At 42.3% G+C, this 19,622-nt stretch overlaps 1 protein-coding gene across 2 annotated transcripts in view; it reads left to right on the forward strand.

Annotated features, from left to right (window-relative positions):
- MAGI3 (membrane associated guanylate kinase, WW and PDZ domain containing 3) overlaps window positions 1-19,622 on the forward strand; it is a 158,685-nt gene that overhangs the window by 17,470 nt on the left and 121,593 nt on the right. The window lies entirely within an intron of this gene.

A 19,622-nucleotide genomic window follows, 5' to 3' on the forward strand; every position in this document is an offset into this window, starting at 1 on the left:
AGGACTGTTCCCCCAAACCTTTATGGTTATTCAAGAGTACCCAGAAGGTTGACCTGAGGAGCAAGATGCACAGTTAGGGATTTGCAGGCCTGATAATAGGCTGAAACTGGGTTCACATGTGATCTTCGGTATGCTAATTACTAGAAAAAAATCAGAAAATGTCATTTTAATTTGGGGGCATGAAATTGAAGGTAACTTATACCACAGGTTAGCATTCCAGCTAACAATTTTCTTCTGCAAACTGGTCAAGAGTGCTTGCAAAGTTTTTTAATCTTTCAAAAACCTTTTTGTGGCCCACCCAAAATTGGCTTGCAATCCACTGGTGGGTCCCAACCCACAGTTTGGGAACACTGCTTTATAACATAGAATACATGTTCGTGAAAATAATTCATACAGTAGAATGGTGTAGTATGCTGCCTTTCTTGTAAGTCAACTTTTTCTAACATAGAAGCTGCAACATTTAAACTACATGTATGTGTTGTAGGACTTGGGAGGGAGATGAGATTCCCTTTCACTTGCATGGTGAGGAATGGGAGAAATGGCAAGAACATATCTTGCCTTTTCTTTCCTTTTTGCAAATCTCAGCACAATTGAGAAAAATCTCTGCCTCTCTTTGAAGCCCTCAGTACATGTCTGATGACTTGGGACAGTGGGGGCAGGATGGAACACATGGATAGTAAGCCACTCTGTGATTTGGACCTGTGCCCACAATAATTTATGTAGACATGAAGGACTGTACATTGCAAGATGTAACTTGTGCTGCTCAATCTCAGCTGAAGGATAATCATCATGCAGGAAGTACAGGTAGGATAAGTTCTGTTGCAGAGAGTAACCACCCCATATATTTAAAATAATAAACTTGATAGAAGGTGTCCTCTCAGCATTTAACTGTGTTTCTAGTACGGACATCACTGAAGGGTCCAGGATTAAAGGCATTTGGCTCAGTAGGCTAGCTGAAACCTTTTGCATACTAAACTTATTTTAGTGATTCTGAAACTTTTTGCATTTTGAACCCATTTTGTAGATACTTAACCCATTTTCTTTGCCATGCCTCCTTAGAAGTTTCAGTCAACTTTAATATTATCCAAATGCATTTTAATCAATAACAACAAGTAATTTAAATGCATGCCTATGCACATACAAAACAGAAGCAAGGTCCTATTTTAGAATTCCCACTTTCAGCATGCACCCATCTGTGTTAGATTATTCTGTCTGCTGAGATTCTATGACGGGCAACTGAACCATCAAAGGTCAGGTGGTACGCTACTAGAGACGGAAACTTCTCTGTTGTTGCATCCCAGTAGTGGAGCGTCCTGCCCCACATGTTTTCCTGATGTAAACCTATAACCACATTTAGACATCCGGTTGAAATGGTTTTATTTACCAGAGCTTTTGGTAGAGTTTCAGTTTATGGATTGTTTAACTGTGTAGCTGCTTTTTGATGATTGCTCATGTTTTGGTTCTATTTTTGTACTGTAATTTTATGTGACCATGGATTTTTATTTAATGGAAAAGTAGGATATGCATTTTTAAAAGTAGCATTTAATATTTTAGTGTCAGTGGTGCTCTAGTGAGTAACTAGAGCTTAGACATATTGTGAAGAGGATAATCTTGATCCCTGCAGAATCCTAGGAGATCCCTGGTATGAAGAGACTTTGAGTTGTGCTAGAAGAGCCATGGAGTGAATCCTTTGATGTAGATTGGGGTGTCCAAAGTTTTTGGCAGGAGAGCCACATCATCTCTCTGACACTGTTTCAGGGGCCGGTGGAAAAAGATTTAATTTACATTTAAAATTTGAATAAGTTTACATAAGTTTACATAAATGAACATATTAAAGATGAACTTATATGAATGAATGAATGAATGTCTTGCAATAGCTCAAGGCCTTGCACAAAGCAAGATTGGCCTTTCCTTTGCTGCCGCTACTGCATCACAGACATGAAACAGCAAGCAGTGGAGGGAGCCCTCATTCCACAGGTCACGCGAGAGGTCGAACAGTTGCTCTCACACTGAGAGAAGTTGCGTTGGGCCAGTGTGGGCACCAACAAATCTCCGGAGGACCAGAGGTTCATTGGAGACTGGGGACTCCCTGAGGGCTGCATTGAGAGGCCTCGAGGGCCACAAATGGCCCCAGGGCCGGGGTTTGGACACCCCGATGTAGATCATATAGACCTGCTCTCCAGTTTTAGAGACATTACATTTTAAAGCTTAGTACCTCAAACATGGCAATTGTAAACTGTTAAAAGTTGAAGATGAAACTTTTCTCAAAAAGAGCCAGTATCAACCCAGTTCATTGATCACTTTGAGAAGTGTGAAAAATTTATTGTACAAATTTATTAAATTTTGCTGTGATTACTTTGCTGCTGTTCTTTGACATCATAGTGAAAAAAGTGAAAAAGATGTATTTTTTGAGAAATGAGTGTGCTTTTTCTGTCTGTAACTCAACTGAGAACAGATGAACCCCCTAAGAAATTCTAGGTGTATGCTTTTAGTTGTGGGCAGAAATTTTTTGAATTTATAATAACCGTTTCCCACTTTTTGGATTTAGTTCCTAGAATTGTTATGTGGTTGGTTGTTTCAGTAGCAAATGTTCCTAAGACTAGACTGCCTTTGTTTGCAGCACATGACACTATTTTCAAGTGACAGCATTAATGTAAAACCTAAATTGTAGTGCAGCAGAGTTGTAAATGGAAGCCTTTCATATTCGTTTTCAACTGACCTAACTACTCAAACTGGTTATACATAGTTTTCTGGTATTTCACTGAGTTGGGATATTTCAGTTGCCACAAGCTATTGTTCTGAATATGTCATTTGTGAAACTTTGGTTTTCAAATTGCATTCATGTGGTTCAGATTTTTTAAAAACCAGAAGTCTTTTTATTGTGAACACAATTTATTGTGAGATTTTAACCTTAATTTATGCCATTTGCATGAGAAATTGCCAAATCCACCTATACTAGTGGATCCCAAAGTTATTGTGCGACAGTGTCCCTGACTGGTAGACTCACTTTCTATAGGTACTCTGCCTCAGAACTTCAGGCATAAACATCAAAAAGGAACTTCAACTCCATCATGTGAATTCAAAGAATAGGCACTCTGCATAGTGGGATTGGGATTACTAAAACATGATTAATATATTTACTCAGTGTTACTGATATGGTTCAGAATCTTTCAAGAACTCAGTTCCCTTCCACAGCTAAGAATGTTTTAAGTATTTGCAAAATAAAATGAAATAAACCCAATTTTAGCCAATAAAGCCAAAAACCTTTTTATGTATATTGCTAAATATCACCAAATTTCACTGTGCGCCATGCTGACCAGCCATTCCTTGATCTCTTCCATGTGCCTTCTTGGGTGACTCTGCAGGCAGATGCAGGCTGCAGGGGCAGCTTCTGGCCATGACCTGAACTGGAAGGCCTTCCTTACTGCATCACCACGCCAGTAAGAATGGGCCTGGAAAGTTGCAGAAAGTGCAATTTTCAGTTCAGGCCAGAAGCAAGTTGTACCTGGAAGGTCTTGAAAGGACCTTCCTTACCCCACCACCATGTCATGCCAGAAAGAATGATTTGGGGGCAGCAAGCTTAAGTGTGACACTTTAGGTGCCATCAAGTAGCTCCTGAACTCATGCCACTACTATGCCTGCAATGTATAAAATTGTATACATTGCTTCCTGCTTCCCCAAGCTTCCCTATACATTATAAGGCATTAAGAATATCACTTCCGGTTTTGATGAAAAACTGGAAGTTATGTTTTTTCACTAGATACAACCATTTGGAGCCTAGTAGAGTCTGCAGGCAGATGTGGACAGCAGTGTGCTGGGCTCAGAAAAACCTCTGGAGGAGAGGGGAGCTCTGCTCCCCTTGCCTGCAGAGGGCATGCACTCAGGGGCTCGTGAACCAATCCGCAATTAACTGAAACCATGGTAATGGAATCCGTGGATACAGGGTCCCCCGTATGTTCTTCTGTTTCCAGTTTTGGAACCAAATTATCAACTCTGCTAGGTTGTGGGTTGCATCTGGTTCAAACAGATTATTTACTGTATTTCTACCCCGCCTTTCTCCCCAAAGGGACCCAAGATTACTTTTCCAGTAATCTGTATTTTTAAAAAATTAAAATATAAGTTGTATTTGAAGACAACAATAAATTAAAAAGATCCATTTTCAAACACCCTACTAATCTTTTAGAGTCGTTGACTTAAAACATTATCTTATAGCACCAAATTCCATTAATTTTTTTGCATTGTATGAAGTACTTTCTATCTGTCTTGAATCTACTGCTGTTCAATTTCATTGGATGATGCCACATTCCAATATTGTATAAAAGGAGAAATTGTACATGTTCCTTTAAATCTACCTGTTTCAAAGAGTGTATTTGCATTGAGTGAATTTAGTTTAACAAAGTACTGAATATAGATATGTTTCTTGTCTTGGATTTTGCATGTGCCCTGCCTTGAGTACTATCAGGCCCTGAAAACATAGCACTATTGAATTTTTCTTGGAGTTCTTCTGCATTGGGAAGCTGATGTAGATGTTACTATAAGAAGAACATATTCTTTCAATCACTTACAGCAGAAAGTCATGATTTTACAACATCTTTGTTCGCTGTTTTTTAAAGTGAGTACAGAATAGTTTTCTTGAATTTAGGCTAGGGAAGAAATAAGAAGAAACACAGAATTAATGAGTTCAGGAAGTGAGCAGTAGTTGAATTATTTGATAATGGTGAGTACTGGAAGAGTCTCAGTGCTACTTAATCAAGCATTATAAGAAATGTGAACACATAAAACTGGAACTGGAAAGAACTGAGCTCTTTATGTAATCTGTCACTGAAAGATGTCAGCAGATAGAAGGAAAGTGATGCCCCTGCTTTTCAGAGAGATGCCGTATGTGTCTAGCCTTTCTCCTACTTCAAGAATGTACAAATAGCAATGTGTTGCTACTTCCTAAAAATCTTTAAGTTACTCTAACCATTAGATATATTAATGATTCAGTTTCTAGTGATCAAAATACATTTTCAGTTTTTAATTTGATCAATATTTGTACAGGCTGGATGAATAGTTCCAGTGAAGCTTCTATTGAATTTGTGTTGTGTCATGACAGTCTGGAAATAAGCTATTTCCATCCTTCCATAATATTTTAAAAAACTCTTGAGAATAAATAAGGTCATATGATTTTCTGTATCTTGCCTGCTACCATAGTTGCATTTCCTTTAAACATCTGACTTTGGAAGGGGCAAAGATGTGTTTCTGTGGTATTTATTACTAAGTCAAGGGATACTTTCATAAATGTCTGTCAAATGTGGTTAATTTCTGCTTAGGGCTAGGCCAGGGGTGCCCAAACCCCGGCCTGCAGGCCACTTGTGGCCCGCTGCGGGTCCCCATCCAGCCCCCAGGGGGTCCCCCCCAGTTCCAGTGGGCACTCGGCCCTCACCCCAGCCCACGCTGGCCCACCGCGTGGGCTCTGCACCTTGCTTTCCCTCGCTGCCGCTGAGCTCAGTGGCAGCAAAGGAAAGATGAGCCCAGCCGGCTTGTAGGGCCTTTTATAGTGGGAAGGTAACATGAGGCTTGCAGGTCTCGTGTTACTTCCCACTATAAAAGACCCTGCGGCTTGCGTGCTAGTCTCCTTTCTTGCCCAGGGGCTGGGCTGGGCTGGGCTGGGCTCTGCTCTGCTCTGCTCTGCTCCATTTGGCTCAGCTCCCCTCCCCTCTCCTCCCCTTCCCTCCTGCAACCTGAGCCAGGGGGGAGAGAGAGAGAGATCACGAGGGAGGGGAACCCAGCCCAGCTGACAGCACGTCTCCCTCTGGAGCGAGCGAGGGAGGACTGGTTGGCTGGCCGGCCAAGCAGGCAGGCAGCAGCAGCACATGGGCAGGCAGGTAGGCAGCCCAGGCAAACGAAGGAAGGGAGGGTGAGGGGGCAGGCGAGCAGGCGGGTATGTGAAAGTGTGGAAGATCCCCCCCCCCGTGTGTGTGTGTGTGTGTGTGTGTGTGTGTGAGAGAGAGAGAGAGAGAGAGAGAATGGGATCATAAACTGGCATGAAGATCCCCCCCTTACTAGGGTGGATGGGATCATAAGCTGGCATGAAGATCCCCCCTTACTAGGGTGGATGGGAACATAAGCTGGCATGAAGATCCCCCCCTTTACTAGGGTGGATGGGATCATAAGCTGGCATGAAGACCCCCCCCCCTTACTAGGGTGGATGGGATCATAAGCTGGCATGAAGACCCCCCCCCCTTACTAGGGTGGATGGGATCATAAGCTGGCATGAAGACCCCCCCCCTTACTAGGGTGGATGGGATCATAAGCTGGCATGAAGACCCCCCCCCTTACTAGGGTGGATGGGATCATAAGCTGGCATGAAGACCCCCCCCCTTACTAGGGTGGATGGGATCATAAGCTGGCATGAAGACCCCCCCCCTTACTAGGGTGGATGGGATCATAAGCTGGCATGAAGACCCCCCCCCTTACTAGGGTGGATGGGATCATAAGCTGGCATGAAGACCCCCCCCCTTACTAGGGTGGATGGGATCATAAGCTGGCATGAAGATCCCCCCCCTTACTAGGGTGGATGGGATCATAAGCTGGCATGAAGACCCCCCCCCCCTTACTAGGGTGGATGGGATCATAAGCTGGATGGAATTCATTCATTCATTCATTCATTCATTCATTTTCGGTCTCTAATATATTCATTTATGTAAATTTATTTAAATTTGAAATGTAAATTAATTCTTTTTTTTCCAGCCCCGAACACAGTGTCAGAGAGATGTTGTGGCCCTCCTGCCAAAAACTTTGAGCACCTCTGGGCTAGGCAATTGCCAAAGGAAATATTGGTTTGTCTGAAACTATATTTTAAGTTGGTAATGTGAAAGAAATCCCAGAACCATTTTGTCTTTTCTACCTAAGAACCTAAACTGAGTTACTAGCAAAAGACTTTGGCGCTAGTTGCCTTTTTGCTTCATTTTTAAGCATGTAAAAAAAGTGACCTGTGCCTAAATAGAGGCTGCAAATTTACCTTGACTTTAAGAACAAAACGCAAGCAATCTACTGTTCCATTCTGTAAGACAGGAAAGCCATGTAAGGTCTGTAAAACCCTGATAATAGTGTTGCTATGTGTTTTCCACATTTTTTCTGTATGTTTTTCCTTGCTTCAAAAGTATACAACTTTTCCTCTTTATACATTCCTGAAAACAGCCCTTATAGTGAAAATCTAGATTACATTTATAACATTAATTTTCAGTGGGAAAATTTTTAATTTGTTCCAAAGCCATTCCAAGTTCACCCTGAGTGCCTAATAGCATAAGGGAAAAGTTGTGTGTCATGATAAAATAAAATGAATAACAACATTATACAGCATAATAAAGTGTTAAAGTTGACGATGAAAATGTTTCAGAAGTTCTAGCATCACATTTTGAAATTTAGCACCTCAAGCTTTAGTTGAAAACTACAGACAATTCCCTTACATTTAATCTGTTTTTCCACTTTCCCCATGATTTTTTCATCTTCTGTTTTTTGGACACCATCCAGTACAAAAACAGTTGCTCTGTAAAAGGGAGCATGTAATACATGTGCTTGAAAGCATAGGGATGTGCTACCCATTAGGCAGTGGTCTCACATTTAGGGTATATCTTCCCCAGCCATGTGTGGTCCTCCAAGAATCCTGAAAAGTGTTTCCCCTAAAGCTTGAAGGAGCACTCCTGAGAAAGGGGGATCCATCTGAACCTACTGAGGGAGATCTGACTGCCTGGAGCAACTCATTGGGCGTGTGAGGCAAATTCATCCAATTAGCTGTCTCTGGAGATCAAAGTGGAGGGGAGATGTGAGTGTTATGAGAGGTAGATGTCTCCTCAAAAGACTTGGTACTTCTTTTCCCCATCATTCCCAGACCTTGTATTGAAAATCGTGGTATGGATGAAGGAGGATGGTCTTAATATGTGCAGTATGTATAAGTGGGAGTCTGTATAGTGAGGGTATTTATAAAGGAGTAAGTGTGTTGGCCAACAGTCTGAGGCAAAGAGGCAAAGAAGGAAGGCCCATAGCCAGGGAGACAGACCAGGGACAGACTGCACTTGCTCCCAGTGTGGAAGGGATTGTCACTCCCGAATTGGCCTTTTCAGCCACACTAGACGCTGTTCCAGAACCACCTTTCAGAGCGCTATACCATAGTCTTTCGAGACTGAAGGTTGCCAACAGTGAAGTGTGTATAAGCTATGTGAATTGTGCTTGAGGCATTCCATTACATCACTGGTTTCCAGACAGCAAACTGTGGAATCCTCATGAAAAACTTGCCACCCTATACAGTGAATAGGATTGTAGCCCTAGTAGGAAGCCTTGGCCAGTAACCCAATAGGTCAAGGAAGCCACCAGTCAAAAAAGTTTGGGAACCACTGCATTTTGGCGTAATGGTCAGAAACCCAAATAAAGACTATATTCTCTGCTAACTCTGATGTTATGAAGAGTTTTTCTTTGAAAGTATATGAATGGAAATTTTGTGAATTCTTTCACCAGCAACTCAAAAAGCTATGCAAATACAAAACATCTTGTACAGAACAGTGTGTGTGTGTGTGTGTGTGTGTGTGTGTGTGTGTGTGTGTGTGTGTGTGTGTGTGTGTGTGTGTGGCGGCGGCGGCGGCCCTTCATAAGGAGGTGTGGGCACTTATTAGGGGAAAGAGTGTGCCATTTGTGTGGCCTTCTAGAAGTGTGATCTCTGACGATCCTTGTGCTAGTCAGGAAGGCAACATTCTAATACATTCTTCCCCCAGGCTCATTTAATAGAATATAGGAAACTATGTACCTTGGTGCCTTATGCTGACTGCTCATGACCCCAGGTATCTGTGAAAATATTATTAGAAATTTGATTCCCCCCCATCTACGATTTCTTTTAGCCTTGTACAGATCTGTGTTGTTCTATTTCCTTTGTTGCTTATTGTCAACCCAGAGGCAAATAGAGATTCAAATAATTGTTCTGCCTTGTGGCTCAGTCATTCATCTTCAGTAATACCATTTGGACTCTGTGGTTCATTTAAAGTGTACAGAGACTTGTGGCCTGGGGAGAGTCAATTTTAAAAAATAAAAGAAAAATAGAAACCGTCAAAGGAAACACCCACTGTTTTAATATTTTTAAAGTTCTTCATAAAGGGCTATAAAATGACTAGAAATAGCCACAGTTATGATTTATTGATGATCATCAGTTATGATGATTTTAATGTCCAAAAGTCAATCAGTCATAGATGTACTGTTTTTCATACTTGCATGTTGTATATAGCCCCTTGAAACTAGAATCAAGGTTTAAAGTATTTAAATTTTATTTGAGGAAGACTTTTCAGTTAAATATTTAGCAATTCCATGTTTCAGTTTGCAGTCTTTTTTCATAGAAAACAAGACTTACTGTGACCTCTCTCTTAGGAGAGGACTCACTAATAACTGAAGCTGACTTCAATGGTACAAGTTATTAAATCCAAGAGGATTAACGCCCAGTTGATTTCCTCTCAAACCAGAGCACTATTGGGAAAGAGCCTAACCCTAAAGTTTTAGGTTTGCACAAAGTAATTTCCTCCTAATGCATGTGCTTCAGAGAAATTCAAAATCCTGTTATATAAGAGAAGAGCAGAGCCCTATTTTAATCCAGTAGACCGATGCTTTAATAGATTGTTTTATTTTTGTATTGATCTAAATAATTCTAAAGAAACTAGCTCATCAGTGAGAGGATAACTTGCCTTGATAAAACCCTATTACCCAATAATTTACTGATTTATTTTTCAGTGAGATTCAGTTGTAAAACTCATTGGTGAATGGTCTGTGCTGCCACCTCTGTGTAGAGGGTTCTACTACAACATGGAATATGCCATATCCCAGTGGTTCCCAAACCCCTCCAGGGGAGTTGGGAACCAGGTAATTATTTGTGTGGACAAGGAAGGAAGGCAGCAATGGTGCCACAGGGATTGCTATCAAGTGGCCTTTTTTGTGTGAAAACTGAAAATAGCTGCTGATTGGAGTTAAGGATTGTTTACAGAAGCCTTGGAGGACATCGGAGGGGGCTGCAAGCCTCCAGAACCCTGCAGGAAGCCAGCTCTGTCCCCAAGGTAAGAAATAAACCCCTTGATAGCAACGTGCTTTGATCCCTGTGGTACAATTGCTACTTAAGGATTCCCCTTAATGGGGAATGTTCTGCTTCCAGTTCCCCTGATGGGTCGTGACCCATCTGTTTGGGAACTGTTGCCATATCCTGTTTCTTTACATGGATTTTGAAATACAAGGAGGTTTTTTTTGTATGAACTTTTACAGTACATGAGCTTAAATTTCCATTAACTCAGAGTCAAAGCCCCTTAATTCTTTGCCTCTTGGCAATCCATGTACAAGTTGAGTCTCATTATTCACGATGGTTCCATTCCAATAACTCGCATAGATCGAAAAATTGCATTAAGCAAATCCATTTAAAAAACAAAGACCCTTTGCCAGGTGATTTAAAGATTTAAAAACAGCCTTGCTGATCTTTGTGATGTAAAACAGGGTCATTAAGCAAACAATCCATCAATCACTCTCTCTCCAGGCGCTTAGAAATGGAGTGAAGCCATTCTAAGTGCCTGGAGAGAGAATGATTGATGGGTTGTCAACTGGCTGCCCTCTCTCACATTAATGAGGCTAACGTTAATTACAGGTTTTCCTGTAATTTAAAGGGGCCTTCTCATTGCGTTGAGTTGGAAAAATCCATAGGTGAAAAATCTGTGGATAATTAGGTTATGCCTGTAACTGCTTGCATTACTGTCTCTCTATAATAGTAAGAAAAGCAGTTTTTTAAACTGTGATTTTTAAAGGGATGCATTTTTCCCCTTCCCAAGGGATCAGCATATTCCTTCTCATTTTTAGTGGCCATTTATGTTGAATCAAAACAGTGTATAAAAAATCAGTGTATAACAAGGTTGGACCTGTACTTTATTTTAGTTTTATTCTCTGTCATTTAGATCAGGTGTGTCCAGACTTTGTGGCAGGAAGGCCACATCATCTCCCTGACACTGTGTCGGGTGCTGGGAAAAAATTTATTTCAAATTTGAATAAATTTACATAAATGAATACATTGATGCAGCAAGGCCACTGCTGCATCATATATGTCAAACAACAAGCAGTGGAGGGAGCCCATGTCCTGCAGCTCGCATGAGAGGTTGAAGAGTTGGCTGTCATGCTGAAAACAGTTGTGTCGAGCCAGTGCTTGCTCCAGCAAGTCTCTGAAGGGCCAGAGCTCATTGGAGACTGGGGGCTCTCAGTGGATTGGGAGTCCTTGATGGTCGCACGTGGCCCCAGGGCTGGGGTTTGGACACCCCTGAGTTTGATCAAATGATCTCCAAGATGGTTTATAATCAGTTAAAAACACTAAGAACTATTTGGCACTCTTTTTCCTCTGGTAGAGGTCAGTGTCCCCTTCCTCTCACTTCTGCAGTCCCCAGGTAACTGACATTTGGAGCAATATTCTCTCTAAGAGGGAGGCAGGAAGCAAGTCACCTGCAGCTGCTTGTTCTCTAGTTGATGCCAGGGATAGTACTGTTTTCCCTTTGTTATACTCTTCTGGAAGGGGGAGAATAAAATCTCCCACTGGCCTTTGCTCTTCTGATGTCAGAGGCCAAAGTCTTGTTCCCCTTACAGAGGATTGCTGCGGATATACTGGTAGTGCTTGGGTATTAATTATGGTTAAAGATTGGGGATTGGCTGTAGAATCACACTCTTCTCTCTACTTTCCCTTTCATCTTCCCTGTGTTTCTTTTCTATGGTTAGGAATTATGTTTGACTTCTCTTATTTGTGGGCATGTCAAACTCAGGGCCATTCCTCATCCAGTTTTCAGAATTTGTATTTGATATGTATTCAACTTCATTATCACTGTTACCCTCTTAACTTGTATAAGTGTGTTGGCATCCTTGAGTCTTGGAAGACTGTGGTATCGCGCTCTGAATAGTGGTTCTGGAACAGTGTCCTCTCCAGTGCGTGAAGCCTGGGTAAAGTACATATGGAGGATAGACTGTTATCCATGTAGCAAATCCCCGCTCTCCATGTTGCTGAAATGGTCCAGTGGAAAGGCAGAAGCCAATACGGTTTGTTCCAGCGGCGTCGCAGGAGTTGCCAGAACGTAACTGTGTTCAACCATGAACTGCCTCAGGGATTCCAGCTCTGGATTTTGCCTCAAGGTTGACTCCTGAAGCCTTTTCCGTAACTGGATGTAACCACAAGGCAGTGGAGGTTTGGGATCAGAGTTTTCCTTCTCTCAGATGAGCTGGCTTCCCAGACTGAAGAGTCCCATCTACCCGGTGGCTGTTTAGTCGCCGCTTATGACAAGTACAGCCAAACAGAGGGCTTATTCTTATCCCCAGCCCCCAGGGGATTACACAAATACACATTGGGAAGGGGTATAATAGAATACCCTGGGAGAAAAGCAGTCACTTTTTATAATCTTTCCCCCTCTTTATAAGAACTAACTTGAGCCTCTCCTCAACCATCATGTTTGGTTTGTAATCACATCCCCCATGCTTCCTTATGAATTGTATCAAAATCTACTGATCTGTGTTAAGGGATGGACAGTCGCCATAAGCAGAGTTTCAGTGCCATAGCAGAGCCTTGACTGGCATGGGTCAGAAAATAGAATAATCCACAGATGGCTGCAACCCAGGAAGTGATTGGTTAGTTGAATCACTATGTGAGAGTCAGCCCTATCCTTGCTGTTTCTTGGCCCTTTGTTATTTCTTTGTTGCCAGATCATTATACTTCAGTGAAGCCATAACTGATAGAATTTCCCTGTTGGAACTAGACTATCATCCCAGTTCTGTTGGCCAGGACACTTACTTTCAGTACTGTTAATTGCATCCAGTTATGATCCTCTAAGAGTCTAGGTCAGTGACTTTCAGTCTTTTTCATCTCATGGCACATTGGCAAGGCATTAAAACAGTCAAGGCACACCATCAGTTTTTTTGACAATTGACAAGGCACTGGTGCTGTCACATCCCCCAATGGCTCTACTAATAAATGACCCTCTCCCAAATTTCCGCGGCGTGCCAGTGGTTGAAAATGGCTGCTCTAGATCATATGTGTGGTTTTGCTCCCATCCTATTTTCCTCTTTGGTTGTTTTTGAGATGGCTATCTGCTTTTATCCACCTCCTTTAGCTGATGTCTCCTTTTTATTCCTCTCTTCCACTGAAGCGTACAGTCCCATCTTAAGCACTATGAAGTTTTTGCAGAGCCCAATCTCTGAACTTTTGTCTTCTCTGCCATTTTTTAAAGTCCAATTCTCCACAGACGCTTTGGCTTCTACATTCTCAGTTTACTGCATTGTTTCTCTAGGTTCCTTGCTTTTGTACTCTAACCCAGTTGTTCTCAAACTTTTTGGTCTCCATAACCCTTTACACTCCTAAACAGATTTGCGACTTTACTGTTTAAGTTAGCAAGTTCTCATAGATAAATATTTCAGGGAGAATAAACTAATTATTGTGAGAATAGAAAACATTGGCTGTAATGATGCTTAGTTATCCTGTAAACTAGTGTCTCCAAACTATGGCCTACTAACACATAACTGCGACCTTCCTACTTCCTCTTTTCCTACTGCTCACACTGTGTACCACCTTCTCCCATTGGATGATGTTGCCCAGCTGAAAGAGAAGAGATATGAAGCAGTATTGCAGCTGCGCATATTTTTCTATTGTTGTGAAAGTCCTTAGTATTATGTGCAAAATGTATATTTAGTATAATTGACCTGCTCCACCATAAAAGCAAGACTGGTGGTGTTACCATTATTTCTGCTAAGATATATATGGTGGGGCAGCCAAACTCAGTGCAGTGTAGAGCTCAGCAACCCAGAAGTTTGGCATTGATGTGATGACCTCATTGCCAAATGTCTGGAGATAGTGTTGCTACAAATTGTGATGCTGCACAGCTGCTGAAGGGTTCCGCACACAAGCATGGACGCCTTAGAAGGATCGGTGGTTGTGGTCACGGCAGTTGAAAGTTTGGGACCCTACTGTAAACCACTTTAACCATTAATGGTCAGCTGCTTTGTCAAGTATGCAACAATCCCAGTGCATAGGTAAGTGCTTGTACAGTGTGTATTAAAGTACCTATGCTTTTAATTTGTATTGTTCCTAGTGCACTGAGTTGTGGAGTAGATAATAGTATATCATCTGAAGCAGGCAGTAGTTTTGACTGACTGTGCCATTCTCAGTCCTGAGGGCTCTCAAGTTCTCTAGGAGTGGAGCTACAGCATGCCTGCTGCAAGTTAGTTACATGTGACTTAAACAACATGAGAGAGTGTGGAACTAAAATGTACAAACTGAAATACAGTTTCGCTTATATAATTCTGTTCACCTGTCTAAAGCCTACTTAATGTAGAATATTTTCTCATGGATTTAATTTCTCTCCCTGTAGGATACCAATAATTACTTTTCTACAGGGAGGGTGGAAATGCTGAAAAAAGTAATTACTACTCATTTGAAGATGTTGGTTAATATTTGAAGTGCCTTGCTATAATGGATAACTTAATTTTTATCAAAATAGCAACTATAATTGATTTCATTGTAGAATATGCCATAGTCACCTATGGCAGTGCAGATGACATCCTTGTGTATGTTTTTGAACTTTCGTGCAAAAATGAACCCTTAAATTGTTTGCGTCTAATTCCTAACAAAAACGTAATTATGAACAAATACACAAAGCATTGATAATCAACTGGATTTTGAACTCTTAGAGGTGCAGTTGGAAAATACATTGGTCTTTTCCCACTTCTCCTTATTCTAAATATTTCAGTGTGTCTGAACTTTACCTTATTCGAAAGCTGGATCTCCATCTGGATGTTAAGCTCTATGCATTAGAAAAGTCTTCCTGCTAAAGCTGATATTAGTGGGTGAGCAACTTAACCAGCTTACAATGCACTTAAAAGGACTACATTCCATATATGTACATGTAGAGTTGACTATGCAGAAAAATATACAGAATATTGCAGTCCATGATCTATTAAATGTGTAAGGCAAGCATTTCCTTAACAAGGAAAAAGGCTATTGTTAACAATCCCTTGCCCTGAAGCACTTAACAGAATTACTTTAACTTACTGATGCAGCATTCATATGAAACATTAATTTTGTATTGATTTTTCAATAAAGGTACATGCCTTTGCTTCAAAACATTGAGTTTTCAACTTGGGTCATTGTACATTATTATGTACTACAAAATATTCTGGCAGATAATGCTGTTGCATGTTAAGGATTTTATAAATGTGTTGGGTCCTAAACTTGCATGGGTAAGGATTCATTTTATCATATGTGTATGATAAGGTGGACTGTGGTTCATACAAACATGTTATGATCTAGCTAAGTCTCTATAAGACTCTTGTCATTTTAATTATACATTTGTTTGAAAATATTAGAACTAGAAAGTATTTTTAGTGCTGACTTTGTAAAGAGATTTTGTCTGCCAGTTTTTCCTGAGATGATTATTTTGCTGATAGATCCTGAAGAGCATTAAGAGATGAACATCCCTAACCATATGTTAATCAGTATGCAATAGATGAAGGATTTTGGGGAGATGATTGTTTTTGCTTAGGTTTTTGTTTTATGTATCAAACACAGCTCTTTTGTATTTTTAAAAGTTGTTGAAAAGTTTGTGGGAGAGTCTGAATATGGTGATGCACTTTTATCTCGGCTTTTGAAGTCCAGTTTTTCATAGGATTTGTCAGATTGTCCTCTTATTGGCTACAGTGGGACTGTGCAAGCACAATTATTTTCACTGTAGATCCTTATCTAGCACTGTATTTCTTAAGTTCTTGGGCATCATATTTTGTTAGATATTTATTTATATATTTTAGAATTACAAAATTTATTTTCAACGTCTGCTTCTTCCTCTGGATGGATGGCACAATACGTACTTTGCTTGACCAGAGCCAGCATTGCAGTGCTATAACTGTATCATTACTTTGAAGGGACTGGAAAATGTAGTATGTACAGTAGTGCCTCGCAAGACGAATGCCTCGCACACCGGAAAACTCGCAAGACGAAAGCGTTTTTGCGATTTTTTTCTGGTGACTCGCAAGACAAATTTTTCTATGCCGTGCTTTGCAAGACGAATTTTTTCTATGGCCGTGCTTCGCAAGACGAATTTTTAAAATTAAAAAGTTGAAGTTTTGTGCTTGAAATTTTTGAAATCCTCTGTACAGTTTGTATGCCTTTAAAGAGCACTTAATAAACACTTTGTAAACCAAATTTGACTTTGTTCTGACTTTTTTTGCCCATAGGAACGCATTAATTAAATTTCAATGCATTCCTATGGGAAACCGCGCTTTGCAAGATGAAATTTTCGCAATACGAAACGACTTGCAGAACGAATTAATTTTGTCTTGCTGTACGTGTTTGATAGCAGTTGCTAATCTGCCTGAAACTAACTGCACCCCCTGCTTTTCAGGGTTTTACTGGTTGATGTAGATTATCTTGATCCCCTTCATTTAGGATTCAGGCCTTGTTTCAGGATGCAAATTGCCTTGGTTGCCCTGCTTGGCTATCTATGTTGGGAAGTAGTTGGAAGGAGTGTGTCCTTGCTGGATCTTTTGCTGGTTTTGATATCATTGACCACAGTATCCTTATAATCTCTTGTATTTCAGCGGTTTCTCTCTTACCTGTCAGGTAGGTTTCAGAAAGTGGCATTGTGAGACTGCTGCTTCACCCCTTGTCTGCTGGCCTGAGAGTTCTCAGAATTCTCCACCTTGTCATCCATGCTATCAAATATCTATATGAACCTGCTGAGAGATGTTGTCTGGGGATTTGGATTGCTGAGTCACTAGCACACTGTTGACACCTGGCTTTGTGTCTCTTTTTCTGTACCAGGATTATGGGCATATGTTCTGAACCAGTGCCTGGCTGCAATGAAGAATGTGTAGTTGTTTAATAAACAGTTTAATTGAGGCAAAGCAGAGGTTCTGCTGAACAGTAGAAGAGCTTATTTGGGATGGGAGTTGCACTTTTGAAGGAATAGCCTTGCTACTTGGGAATGCTCCTGGATCTGACTGACTTCAACCCTGAAGAACTAGGTGATGGTAGTTGCCAGGATTGCAGCTGTCCAGTTCATCTGATATGCCAGATGCACCTTTCTTGAAGAAAATACCAATTCCCTAGTTGCATCTCATGTGGAGTGCTGTAACACAGTCAACTTGGGGCTGTCCTTGAAATCTGTCTGGAAAATTCAGCTTGTACAGAATGCAGTAGCTCCCTTCCTAGTGGGGGCTGTTTGCATTATGCTGATTCTTTGGCATCTTCATTGGCTGCCTTTAAAACCATTCATTGGTTGGGACTGGGATATCTGAAAAGCTGTCTCCTACCATATGAATTTGTCTGTACACTGCATCCTTCATCAGAGCCCAGCTTCCAGATTTAGCACCTGGTGAAGCTCACTTGACAGGGCCTTCTGAGTATCAGTGTCAGATTGTAGAACACTCTTTCTTAGGAGGCCTGGCTTGCTCTTGATGATCTGATTTTTTTATTGCTATATAGTAGTTAATAGCAGGGTTTCTCAAACTGGATCGCAACCTGATTGTAAGTAGGTTGCGCAGCTGCAACTGACAAGCTGATATATTGTATTGGCAACCTTCAGTCTCGAAAGACTATGGTATCGCGCTCTGAAAGGTGGTTCTGGCACAGCGTCTAGTGTGACTGAAAAGGCCAATCCGGGAGTGACAATCCCTTCCACACCGGGAGCAAGTGCAGTCTGTCCCTGGTCTGTCTCCCTGGCTATGGGCCTTCCTTCTTTGCCTCTTAGCCTCAGACTGTTGGCAAAGTGTCTCTTCAAACTGGGAAAGGCCATGCTGCACAGCCTGCCTCCAAGCGGGCCGCTCAGAGGCCAGGGTTTCCCACTTGTTGAGGTCCATCCCTAAGGCCTTCAGATCCCTCTTGCAGATGTCCTTGTATCGCAGCTGTGGTCTACCTGTAGGGCGCTTTCCTTGCACGAGTTCTCCATAGAGGAGATCCTTTGGGATCCGGCCATCATCCATTCTCACGACATGACCAAGCCAACGCAGGCGTCTCTGTTTCAGCAGTGAATACATGCTAGGGATTCCAGCACGTTCCAGGACTGTGTTGTTTGGAACTTTGTCCTGCCAGGTGATGCCGAGGATGCGTCGGAGGCAGCGCATGTGGAAAGCGCTCAGTTTCCTCTCCTGTTGTGAGCGAAGAGTCCATGACTCACTGCAGTACAGAAGTGTACTCAGGACGCAAGCTCTGTAGACCTGGATCTTGGTATGTTCCGTCAGCTTCTTGTTGGACCAGACTCTCTTTGTGAGTCTGGAAAACGTGGTAGCTGCTTTACCGATGCGCTTGTTTAGCTCGGTATCGAGAGAATGAGTGTCGGAGATCGTTGAGCCAAGGTACACAAAGTCATGGACAACCTCCAGTTCATGCTCAGAAATTGTAATGCAGGGAGGTGAGTCCACATCCTGAACCATGACCTGTGTTTTCTTCAGGCTGATTGTCAGTCCAAAATCTTGGCAGGCCTTGCTAAAACGATCCATGAGCTGCTGGAGATGTTTGGCAGAGTGGGTAGTGACAGCTGCATCGTCGGCAAAGAGGAAGTCACGCAGACATTTCAGCTGGACTTTGGATTTTGCTCTCAGTCTGGAGAGGTTGAAGAGCTTTCCGTCTGATCTGGTCCGGAGATAGATGCCTTCTGTTGCAGTTCCAAAGGCCTGCTTCAGCAGGACAGCGAAGAAAATCCCAAACAAGGTTGGTGCAGGAACACAGCCCTGCTTCACTCCGCTTCGGATGTCAAAAGGGTCTGATGTGGAGCCATCGAAGACAACAGTGCCCTTCATGTCCTTGTGGAAAGATCTGATGATGCTGAGGAGCCTGGGTGGACATCCAATCTTGGGGAGAATCTTGAAGAGGCCGTCTCTGCTGACCAGGTCGAAAGCCTTTGTGAGATATATGAAGGCTATAAAGAGTGGCTGTCGTTGTTCCCTGCATTTCTCCTGCAGTTGTCTAAGGGAGAATACCATATCAGTGGTGGACCTGTTGGCTCGGAATCCACACTGCGATTCTGGATAGACGCTCTCTGCAAGTACCTGGAGCCTCTTTAGTACAACTCGGGCAAACAGCTTTGTCCGGTACAACTCGGGCAAACAGCTTGTCTCCCTGGGGGCTGGGGGCTAAGAATAGGCCCTCAGTTTGGCTGTACTTGTCGTAAGAGGCGACTAAACAGCCACCGGGTAGATGGGACTCGTCAGCCTAGGAAGGCAGCTCATCTAAGAGAAGGAAACTCTGACCTCAAACCTCCACTGCCTTGTGGCTACATCCAGTTCTGGAAAAGGCTTCAGGAGTCAACCTCGAGGCAAAATCAGGAGCCGGAGTCCCTTAGGCAGTTCATGGCTGAACACAGTCACGTCCTGGCAACTCCTGCGACGCCGCTGGAACCAACCGTATTGGCTTCTGCCTTTCCATTGGACCATTCCAGCGACGTGGAGAGGGGGGATTTGCTGCATGGGTAACAGCCTATCCTCCATACCTTCTTTACCCAGGCTTCGCGCACTGGAGAGGACACTCCAACTTCGCCATACGGCGTCGGCACAACACGGGAAGCAGCAGTTTACCGGTTATAAGTCTTTGCTCGATTGGCGTAGAGCATGACGCC

The sequence above is a fragment of the Tiliqua scincoides genome, chromosome 4 (assembly GCF_035046505.1).
Source record: "Tiliqua scincoides isolate rTilSci1 chromosome 4, rTilSci1.hap2, whole genome shotgun sequence".
Taxonomy (NCBI): Eukaryota; Metazoa; Chordata; class Lepidosauria; order Squamata; family Scincidae; genus Tiliqua; species Tiliqua scincoides.